Source organism: Oryza sativa, chromosome 5, assembly GCF_034140825.1.
Source record: "Oryza sativa Japonica Group chromosome 5, ASM3414082v1".
Lineage (NCBI taxonomy): Eukaryota > Viridiplantae > Streptophyta > Magnoliopsida > Poales > Poaceae > Oryza > Oryza sativa.
Genome location: NC_089039.1, coordinates 1,329,171 through 1,340,957, shown reverse-complemented (window position 1 = coordinate 1,340,957; position 11,787 = coordinate 1,329,171). Strand labels below are relative to the sequence as shown.

At 44.3% G+C, this 11,787-nt stretch overlaps 1 long non-coding RNA gene across 1 annotated transcript; it reads left to right on the top strand.

Moving 5' to 3' along the window:
• The first annotated feature begins 4,911 nt into the window (after nucleotides 1-4,911).
• On the top strand, nucleotides 4,912-5,550 carry LOC136356488 (uncharacterized). The gene is made up of 3 exons (XR_010741341.1): nucleotides 4,912-4,959; nucleotides 5,054-5,152; nucleotides 5,232-5,550. It is a non-coding gene; the product is annotated as an uncharacterized lncRNA (long non-coding RNA).
• The last annotated feature ends 6,237 nt before the right edge of the window (nucleotides 5,551-11,787 follow it).

The following is an 11,787-nucleotide window of genomic DNA, read 5'->3' as shown; positions in this document are numbered from 1 at the left end:
AGATATCTTTAGTCCCGGTTGTTCTCAACAACCGGGAGTAAAGATCCGGGGGTATATATATTCCCGGTGCGCCCTCGTCTTCTTCACCAACACTTAGACGGTTTAGGCCGATCGATCTCTCTCGGCCTCTCTCCTTCGCCGCCACTGCCTAGGGCAAATCCCCGCGCCGACGCCGCCGTATCTCGCCGTCGTCTCGAGCTACGTCCTCGCCGCCGCCTCCGCCTCCTCCGCTGCCGCCGCATCTCTGGGGTGAGAGCCGCCGCCGCCAGATCTCCCTTCATGCATCTCGATCTCTCCGATATCGATCTCTCTCCGTCGCGCCGCCCGCCACGAGACGCCACGCCATGACGACGACGCGCCACGACGACGACGCGCCACGCCGCCGCCTTCGCCGCCGCCGCATGCAAACGCCACGCCGCCGCCGCCGTCGCCACGCCGCCGCCGCCGTCGCCACGCCGCCGCTGCCTTCGCCGCCGCGCGCGCAATGCCGCCGCCGCCACGCCACGCCGCCGCCGCCACTGCCCCGCAACGCCACGCCGCCGCCGCCGTCGCCACGCCACCGCCGCCGCGCGCGCAATGCCGCCGCCGCCGCCACGCCACGCCACGCCGCCGCCGCCACGGCCCCGCAACGCCACGCCGCCGCCGCCGTCGCCACGCCGCCGCCGCCGCCGCCACGCCGCCGCGCCAACCGCCGCCCCGATGCCGCCACACCGCCGTTAACGAACGAGAGCGAGAACGATCGAACGAACGAGAGCGAGAACGAACACGTCAACGTACGTTGCCGCGAGAACGTGAACGAGAACGAGAACGATCGAACGAACGAGAGCGAGAACGAGAACGATCGATCGAAGACAAGCGAGAACGAGGGAACGAACGTGAATGAGAACAAGCGAACGAACGTGAATATAATGAGAACGAGCGAACGAACGTGAACGAGCTAGGGAACGTGAACGAACGTTAACGTGAAATGCAATATATATATATATATATATATATATATATATATATATATATATATATATATATATATATATATATATATATATATATATATATATATATATATATATATATATATATATGTTACTTTGCATTTATCCTAATACATCTTTTTGTATCTTGCAGAAAAGACGTGTTGTCGGAGTCGTCCGTCAAGCCAGAGTGGAAGAGCTAGCCCTAGAAGGAATTGGAGCAGGCAAGTGACGTAATAATATAAATGATTGTTATATTTGTAATGCAATTAATTAAGATTATTAGACCTGTAATTGGACTTATCATATAAGATTGTGTAGTGTTCTAATATTATTTGAGTTTTAATATAAGATTACTTTATTTGTAATTACACTTAGTATGTAATTATTGACTATGAAAGTGGTGCGACAAGTAGCAATTGACTATTGTAGTCTTAATTAGACTTAGCATATACGCACGAAACACTTAGCATATACATGACTATTTTAGTCTTAGCATGTAATATTATTTGAGTTTTAATATAAGATTATTTTATTTGTAATTAGACTTAGTATATAATTATTTACTAGCTAGGGTTGTATAATATACGTCACCTAGACTTAGCTTATATCACGATTTGTAATTAGACTTAGCACGTAAGGTTGTGTAGGGTTCTAATGTACGACATTTACACTTAGCATACATGACTTAGATTGTTAAAACATAAATGTATCGTGACTTAGCAGATGTTTCTTGTATCAACAGATGGCTGACCGCGATGAGGAACAGATATTGTACGATACAATCGCGGAGGGAAGCAGCCAGTACTGGAATGAAGAAGAGGGGAACGAGGATCCAAACCAGTACTTGAACGAGGAAGGAAACGTGGAGAGGGATGCGGAAGGGAACCAGCAGGGGCACGTGGAAAGGGATGTGGAGGGGAACCAGGAGGAGGAGGCTAGTGATAGTCAACCCTCCGTTGGACAGAAGAGGGCACGCGGGCAACGAGGTGCAGCGAAGAAGCTTGAGGGTCGGCACATCATAACGGAAGTGCAAGAAGATGGACGTCCTAGTGCCCCAGCCGAAGCCGCCAAGAACTATGTACGTCACAGCGGTTGGGTTGTGCGGGATAACGTGCCTGTCAGTACGGTGTACTGGCGAAGAACAAGGGCACGCGGAGATCATGAGAGCTTTGTCCCAGATTCGGAGAAAGAGATGCTGTGGACCACAATGCTCGAGACATTCACCCTTCCTGCGGGTACAGAGGACAAAGTGAAAAGGTGGACTCTGAAGAAAATGGCAGAAAAGTTTCAGAGCTTCAAGGGAGATCTGTACCAGAAGTATATACTGAAGGGGCAGACACCGAACTTCGACACATTCCCAAAGCTAAGGGATCACTGGGACGAGTTCGTTGCTTATAAGACAGGTGAACAAGGGCAGGCGATGATGGAAAGAAACAAAGAAAATGCCGCCAAGAAGAAGTACCATCACCACTTGGGGTCAGGAGGCTATAGCGTCGCGATGCCAAAGTGGGAGGAGATGGAGGCTAGCTTGATTGAGAGGGGTATCGAACCGGCAACAGCCAATTGGCCGGAACGATCGAAGTTCTGGTACTATGCTCACGGTGGAACGCTCAACCCAGCTGATGGCTCACTGGTCTTCGGCGATCAGATACGAGAGGCTGCACGACGACTAACAGATGCAGTGGAAGCCTCCTCTCAGGGCACGTTCCGACCAGACAGAGATAGGGACGAGCTGACACTCGCCCTGCAGACTCTAGAGCATCCAGGACGAACACGAGGGAAAGGGGTGATTCCTTGGAAGATTGGTTTCAAGGAGGACATCCACACGTACAGGAGTCGGATGAGGAGCAAGAGAGATACCGAGGCGAAGATTGCAGACCTAGAGTTCCGGGTATCGAGCTACGAACTCAACATGCAAGAGGAGGTGGCAAGGAAGGTTGATGAACGCATGGCCGCACATCGGTCCCATGATCCCCAGCAGACCATTCCTCCTGCAATGGTAAGCCCGTCAGGAAACCGTAGCAGCTGCGCCTCAACGGGGCAGGTAGGATCACAGAGCATGGACGCCATGCAAACACAGGACGAATCGACCTGTCCCGTTGATGACATCACTCAGCGGACACCATGTGAGCTGCATATTCCTTTCAAGAACTTATCAATAAAGGTAAGATTTAGCCATTCCGCTAGTTGCTGCTTATATATGTTGATTACTAATAAATAATCTCTCACAACATGAAGGTGGCGTCGGGCATGGCCATCCCAACGGACCCTTCAGGTACTTACCACTGCAGGCCGATTCCAGCTGGATACTCGAAGGTCGAAGTTGAGTTGGTCGAAGGCGCGTACGAGGACCTCGAGCTGGATTACCCTGGAGGAGACAGTGAGACGCATCTACGAGACACAAGCCATGCCATTATTCTATGGCGCAGGCGGTACATCATCCTCCCTGGGCGACAAGCGGCGTCTCGTGCACCATCTCCTCCGGCTCCGCCATCTCCTCCTCATGATCCTGCACCGTCTCCTCCTCATGCTCCGCCAGCACCGTCTCCACCTCAGGCTCCAGCATCGACTCCTCCTCAGGATCCTGCACCGACTCCTCCTCGTGCTCCTACACCTACTCCCCCGCAAGCTCCTCTTCCGGCACCTTCAAAGTCAAGGGCCCCCCCAGCTGCACCGCCTGCCCACACAAGGGCAACGAAGAAGGCGAAAGTTGACGCCGCCAAGAACAAGGACCCGGGGTACGATTGCACGCAAGAGGAGCTTGACGCTTACGTTGCATCAGAAGTCAAGAGACAATTCAAGCCTCGAAGTCCAGAAAAGAAGATTCCTATAGACCCCATTGTCAGGAACTTCTTCAGGGGTATGTCTGCATCTGTCAAGGAGGCCATCAAGCTATCGGACTATGAGCGAACGCTGAAGAAAGCATCTTCTGGAAAGTCCAAACCAGTCCCTCAGCTTGGAGAGCAACCAAACCAGGAGATCGAGCCGTTGGTGACCGGTACAGAAATGACGATAGAACAATTTATTACTGACACCGGTCTAACTACGGATCAATTGCTAGGAGTCGCACCAATCGAAAAGGCGGAAGTGAAATACATGTACGAACTTGGTAAACCGCTTGTCAAGCCTGAGCTACTGCAGTCCCTACCCACACAAATGTACAAGTTCCATCAGCTGTACATGGAGATGAGCGCCACCGGTAGAGAGATGATCGGAGCGAGGATCAGGGACACGGACTTCTTGCAAGGAGATGACATTCTCTGGATCAATTTCACACATATCTACGAACTATACCAGCTGGACGCCGTCGACGTCTCTATTATGAGTTGCTGGATTTTGTAAGTATATCGTTCAGTTAGATTTCTTACTATACGTCTCCTTTAATTAATTAGGTCCTTGTATATAAGTAGACTATAGAAAATAATATACTCTCTTTTATCGTTGTAGAATGGAGATTCAAAGGGCCCGACGGCGGAGGGTTTTCGATACTGGATTCATCGACCCTCGGAAAGTAAACGTCGCAATGCTCGACCAATATCCACAAGAAACAGAGGACAATCTCGTCCATCTCCTGAAGGAGCAGCATTACAAGACGTTCATACTGTTGCCATACAACACAGAGTTAGTTTAATTTTACTGTCTTCCTACATACCAAATTTCATTCCCGTACGAACTTGCTAAGTGTTTCATATGTAATGCATCCCACGCACATTGCAGATTCCACTGGGTGCTTTTACTCTTCGACCTGGAGGCCTGCACCGTCAACGTATATGACTCAATGGATAAAAAAGAGTCTACGTTTGACAAGGTTTTCGAACTTATAGACAGGTACCGTCATAAGTTCCTTTGTTAATTAAGAAAATCTTGTTATGTTAATTGCTACTACGAATCATAGCTTTAAACTCCATGTAGGGCTTGGTATCGGTTCCGTCAATTGGTCCGCGGCAAATGGAGAGAAAGACTTAGGCGGAAGTTCAAATTTCCTGTGAGTACACATGCTCTACATTTATATTTCTCCGATTCAAATACATACAATCATATGTTAATTAGATCTCTCGTTGTTTGTCATTTATTTGTAGTGCGCAAAGCAAAAGCAGGGAAATAACTTGTGCGGCTATTACGTGTGCGAGTATTGCCACTGCCTTGCAAACCAAATCATCACCACAAGAGAGCTCGATGTACGTACAAATAAATTCAAAATTTCAGTACGTAGCGATTTCTTGTTTAATTACTAATCAATTTCATACATTCATATAGTTTATTCGCATGAGGGATAACCTGACCACACACAAGGAATTTATCACGGCGGTTCAAGAACAACTCATGGGATTCATCAACGAAGAAATCCTTGATCCCAAGGGTGAATTCTACTACGACGGAAACACAATTCACCGGTCCTTAGCTTCTGAGCTAGCAGCGAGTACTACTACGTCGAAATCGTAGCTAGCTAGGACATATAATGGATTGTAATTAATACATGACTACATATGTTTCTATATGCATGTGTACACATTTTCTATAATGTAAATATATTTTGGTCATATATATATATCTATATACATATGCATTTGCATAACATATATATGTATAAATACATATATATTATGCATGTATATACATATAATATAATATAATATATATATATACATATATATATGTATGCATATATATGTATTGAAACATATATATGCATACATATATATATGTATATATATATATATATATATATATATATATATATATATATATATATATATATATATATATATATATATATATATATATATATATATATATATATATATATATATATATAAACCATGCAGCAACAGGGCCATGAAAAAAAAAAGGTCAGCTCGATCTTTAGTCCCGGTTGGTAAGATTGCTCAGCCGGCCACGTGGCTGAGCCATCTTTAGTCCCGGTTGGTGTTACCAACCGGGACTAAAGATCGATCTTTACTCCCGGTTATTTCACCCGGGACTAAAGATAGCGATCTTTAGTCCCGAATTAGTACTCCCGGTTTGGAAACCGGGACTAAAGGGGGGTTACGAACCGGGACTACAAAGGGTTTCTCCACCAGTGTAAATAGCCCTCCATAATTCTAAAAAAAAAACTTTTAACAGCAAAAGAACAAAAAAAAAACGGCTTGGTGTGCCCAAGCATATACTACGTATATGTGATCGGATTGTGTTTGGTGGACCCTTAGCAAGGAGGAGTGTAATCATCAACTTTTCTCGGACACGGACCAGACGAAAGAATCGAAGGCTGGCCTGCCCCGGCCGGCCGGTGGTCCGTGGTGTATTCGGTCCCATGCAAATGCATGATTAACTGTGGGATTTGTGCCCTTCTCTCCCTAATCACGGGAGTAATTTGGATTATTATACTACAGGCATGCATGCATGCACGTAGACGGACTATCGTCTATTTGATGAGTAGTACGTAGTTGGAGTACGTGCTGCTAGGTGGCCATGCATATGCATCAACGTAAGTTGGGTAACCATGCATGCAACCGCAATAAGTACCTGCTACTGGCTTGCATCTCTTTGTTCAAAAGCTTTTCCTTTGACCTAAAAGCTTAAAGCATGTTTCACTTTCCATTTTTACCCAAATGGGATGCGTATGTTTGTGTAGACTCTATGCATTCAAAATTTAGGTCATCTTTAAAACATAGGATAGAGAAAACACAACGGAACGGAAAAAACGTAGGAATTGAAGTATTATATGTTTTTCCAATCCTAGAGGAATTGAGAACACAGGAAACGGAGAGAAGAGCCCTTTGATTACACCAAAGGAAACACTCAACAATGAAAAGTTTCACAAGAGGTCTAACCTCTTGCTTATTTTCCTATGAAATTAACCATAGGAATGCAATCCTATGGAAATTTTCTTATCCTCTTCCTATGAATCAAAGGGCTCTATAGGAAAAAAAAATCCTTAGGACAATGAATCCTCCAAAATTTCTTTGCTAATCCTCTATTTCAATGATGTGAGGAAGTTGTTTTTTTTGTTTTGCAATGTTATATTAAATCGTTGATCGAAAATTAACCAAGCAACCATATATATTAGAGATAATCCAAGAAATGCCATTGACAAGCATTTAAATCCTAAAAATGCCATCGACAAATGTGAGTTCTAAGAAATTCCATCGTACAAACGACTTTGTCCCAAAAATACCATCACCGTTAGGGTTCCGTCCATTCCACGCCGTTAAGTTCTATATGATGAACAGTGTATTTAATAGCGCAAAATGGTCAGAACCTTAACGGCAATGGCATTTCTGGGACAAAATCGTTTGTATGATAGCATTTCTTGGAACTCACAATTTTCGATGGCATTTCTAGAACTTGGACGTTTGTCAATAGTATTTCTTGAATTATCTCTATGTATTAATACTCATTGGTCGCATACATATGTATATTTCTGGGTCTTTGTTACATGTAGAATGAGTTGATTTTTCTTTTGTCTTGGATGAGAAAAGAAATAACGTCGCCTAGCTAGCCTTTTGGACGGAGGGACTACACTAATATAATGAAGAAGCTAAGTTTAAATATTTTATTTTCACTTAGTGTTAGGACTCTACCCTACTAAATTTAAATTTAAAGCTTAAAAGCCATCGGCTTATAAATCGTAAAAGCCTGAAATATCAGCTTAATTCAAAGCCTAAGCTAATCAAACAAAGGTGGCCCTAGCCCTATATATCGAGATCGATGCGAGCTTTTAATATACATACTAGATAATATTTGGTTATTTACAAGAGAGATATTATAAACAAATTAAAGAAGAAAGAAAAGGAGTCAATTTGGTAAAGGAGCTGCATGAGGCTCTTGTAGTGTACTAATAGCTGCAAAACTGGTGGTGCCAGTTGAAATGAAACCCTAACTAGGTAGGGTTGACATCTCTACCAAATCGCCGGCTCTTATCGATGCTATCGTGGTGGTCGGCCACCATCTACGATCGGCGATGGCGGGCGCTAGCCAAGGGCAGGCCACGAGGATGGTGCCTGTGCCGCCGGCAGCTTCCTGCCACGGCGACTGACCCCTACCACCACCTTTGGCTAGCTCCACCCACCTGCAGCTGCAGCAGCCGGCGCAGATGAAGTCCTCGTCCTATCCTGGTAGCCGCCAGGCGCCGGACAGCTGCAGAGGGAGAGGATGCGGCCCTCGTTGCCGGTAACTGCCGGCCACCTCCCACCGCCGACGAGGGTGCTCTCGCCATCAGCCAGCTCACTCAATCATCTGCCGCGGTCGGCCAGCTTGCTTCTGGGTAACTCAAGGCTCTTCTCAACACTTCCTAAACTCCCACCTTCACCAAGTGTTTGATTTTGAAAATCCAAATGTGGTTGACGCTAATTTAGAAGGATTCCAAAGTCAGCTTGGTGTGATTTCTGAATTGGAAAATGATTTGATAAGAGATATTGATCGGCACTCTCAAAGCTGAATACTACGAAAAGATTAGACCATATCTAGTATCATGCGGTCTTGTAATGCCCCATGGCCTTAATCACCCTGATTCTAGGCTTTACTAGAGTGCAAATTCGAAATTCTTGTCCAAGTACCCCAATTTCCTTAATTCTCTTGACCTGATGAACAAGTTGTCCAATTTACACCATGACAAATGAAAATATCTTCTCCGATTCATCCGAGATAATCGTATCATGGTCGTAGAGTGTTGGAAGGCGTCCTTGGGATCCATAGAGGATATGGTGTTTGATCATATTTTGCCTCCTGGATATGTTTGGGCCCAATCTGATGCCTCTTACGGTAAAGCCAGAGTCAATGGTGAGATGTGTGTCGTAAATCTTTGTTCTTTGTATTGGGACTGGGAGTGTCGTCGGGTGATCCGATGTATTCTGTATCATGGTCTTCGTTGCAGGTCGTGTACAGTAGTGTTGACCGTCGTTATCGACCAGTTTCGACCGTCAATATCACCCGATATATGAAGACTAAGTATGCTTGCAATGCATTATTTTGCAAATAAAATATTCTATTCCAATATGTGCTTGGCAAACTAACCAATGCAGGAGAACCTACCAAAGTGAAGTGAAAGATAGTGGAAACATATCGATCAATCAGTTGAAAGTTTATCAGTGACCTGCAAATCCATTAGGAGGCCCAAAGGTCCAATTTATATATCTGAATTTGGCCCAAAATGGATGTTACTGTCATAGGGACCCACCTGTCAGCCTACCAGAGAAGAATGAGCGCCAGGGGAGCTAACCAGGGTTCGGCCGAACCATGGCCAAGCCCAATCAGCCTAGGCCCAAGCCGAGGTTGGTAGTACCTGCTTCCTGATGATGGTTGTGGCTGTTTCTACCGGTAGAAATCGTCATAAGCATGAACACATGGCACAAGGAGGGTGAAAGATGCTCTTTGGATGCTTCATCATGCCACTTGTCATGAGGAGAGCAAAGATGCTCATTGGATACTTTGAGCATCTCCACACTCCTCCCAAGGCAACTCATGGGCTATAAATACCCCTCCTCTCATTCCATTCTCCACACACACAAGCAAGGATCAAAGCTCTCCACAAAGTTAGTTTTAGTGCTAGTGGAGTAGAGTTAGAATAGTTTCTAAGTCCGCGGAGGCTTAGGGGAGTTCGGTAAAAGTTCTGAAGTTTTTCCTTTCTTCTTTGTAAGACTTCCATTTATCAATATAATATTCTTGTTTATACAAGTTCGGTGCTTTATTCCAATCATAGAATATGAGTACCAGTCTTAGTTTATTCATGAGTAGTATAATTTGTGTGGTTAAACCTTCTGGGATTTGCATTGATGCTGGTATAATGTCTAACTACTGGGTCATTAGTCTGCTTAGGCTAAGCAAGAGTTATGGCTTCAGACTTAGTTGCTCTACACCGATTGCAAGGCTGTAGAGTAGTAAGTAGTAATTTAAGCATGGAGCTTAGGTTACCACTTATCATTATTTGGGGTATATTCTCCGGGTGATTTGTGGGCCGCTGATAGTGACAGCTCAGTACGGGCGTCTCCCCGCAGTTTATATCCCTACATACAATTTTCTGGGGTTGGATACTCCTCTGTATCCCGCTTTGGTTGAATGGCTATGACAGGTTGTCGTAAAGAACTCGGCAACCCGGGGTAGTCTTGCGATGCATCGGGAGGCTTAGCTATGCTGCATTGTTAAAGGGGTTATACTCATAGTGTATACTAGTTAGAATATATTAAGATGTTGTATACTAGAAGTATAGGAATAGAATATATCTAAACTACTACCACTTAGCCATAATTAGGAGATGTAGGAGTTAGCTAAATCCTTAGCTGTATGTCACTCTACCCTTAAGCTTAACTTACCCCTGCTTAGACCTTGATATATACAAGTAATATATAAATTATTAGCATAGTACTCTATTATCATATCTTCCCTTAGGATAAAATAAATACGATACCTTAGAATACTCTCGGCTGGAATGCTACAATGGTATATCCGTGCGCTTGCGGATCACATCTGTAACCAAAATATATCTGGATTATTCCTAGTGCTATTGTTGGGAATTATATTTCTAGTAGTGTCTCTAAGAAATATCAACAAGTAGCTAGGCACGTAGGAATGTATTGTTTGGTTAGGAATGGAGTTGATATGAAGATAAAGAAGCTCTCAGTTATAACAGATGACCAAGCTACAGACCAAATCATAAGTGAGGTTTGCCAGATAAGTGAAGGTCTAGAAAAGGAAGGTTTGCCAGATAAGTAAAGGTCCAGAAAAGGAATTGTGATAGACAATGAGAGGAATGAAGAAGTATTATCAGCATTTCAGCTGCTGTTAGGTGCCACACATGCAGAACTTCTTTGCAGATAATATGACAGAGAAAGGGGCCAAGCTCATGTTAATGAATGCCCTATTTGAGAGATGAGCACACCATCTTGCCTGCTAGCTTGCCACTGTTTACTGTCCATCAAGACACGGAGAAGAGCAAAAATATGACAGGTTTGTAGTGTTTCTAACATATATACTCTATATGGAGTACTAATTACTTCTTGCATGATTGCGCACCAAGTCTATGTTAAACTAACTTCTACTCTGAATTTTGTAGAGAATGCATGGAAGAAGGGCGTGCAGCGCTACTGCCGTGATTGGAAGCTGTCACGCCCGGAATTTCTATCCAAAATTCCAAACGCTTACATGTGTGTGAACCCTCGTCCAGGAATCAGCCGAGGCACACAATAACAAATCGATAATAGAGTACAATTATTACTCTAATTAATAAGCGAATAAAATGTCATTACAGAGGTAGATAGTTCCTCTCAATCAATAAAGATCTAAGCAACGGAAAAATAAGATAAACGGCGCAGACGACTCCACTCCACAGGCAGCTTGACCAGGGCTACACCTAATCCTCCACACCATCAGCACCACTGTAGAACTCCTCCTCTGATGAATGATTGCAAGGTGAGTATATGACATACTCAGCAAGCCACGCAGCAAATATGCAAGTGCACAGGATAACAAAGGATTGCATAGTAGGGTTTCATTTGCATAAACAGCATTTAATAAACATTTCAGAATTTAATAAAACAGTTAAGTAATAATTAAACAATATTAATCCAACGCTATACAACATACCCTATTGCATAGGCCCAACCATTCTGAACAACCATCCCGGCTGCACAGTTCTATCTCCAAACCAGGAATTAACCATTCCAAACCAGGAGCTAATCAAATTATTACCAGTTATAGCATCTTTTATTATGATGAGAAGTGTGAGACTAATCACGAAAGACATTGTTAGACCCGCACATAACCGCGGGCACGGCTATTCGAATAGTTTTACTCTGGCCAGAGGTGTACCACTGTACCC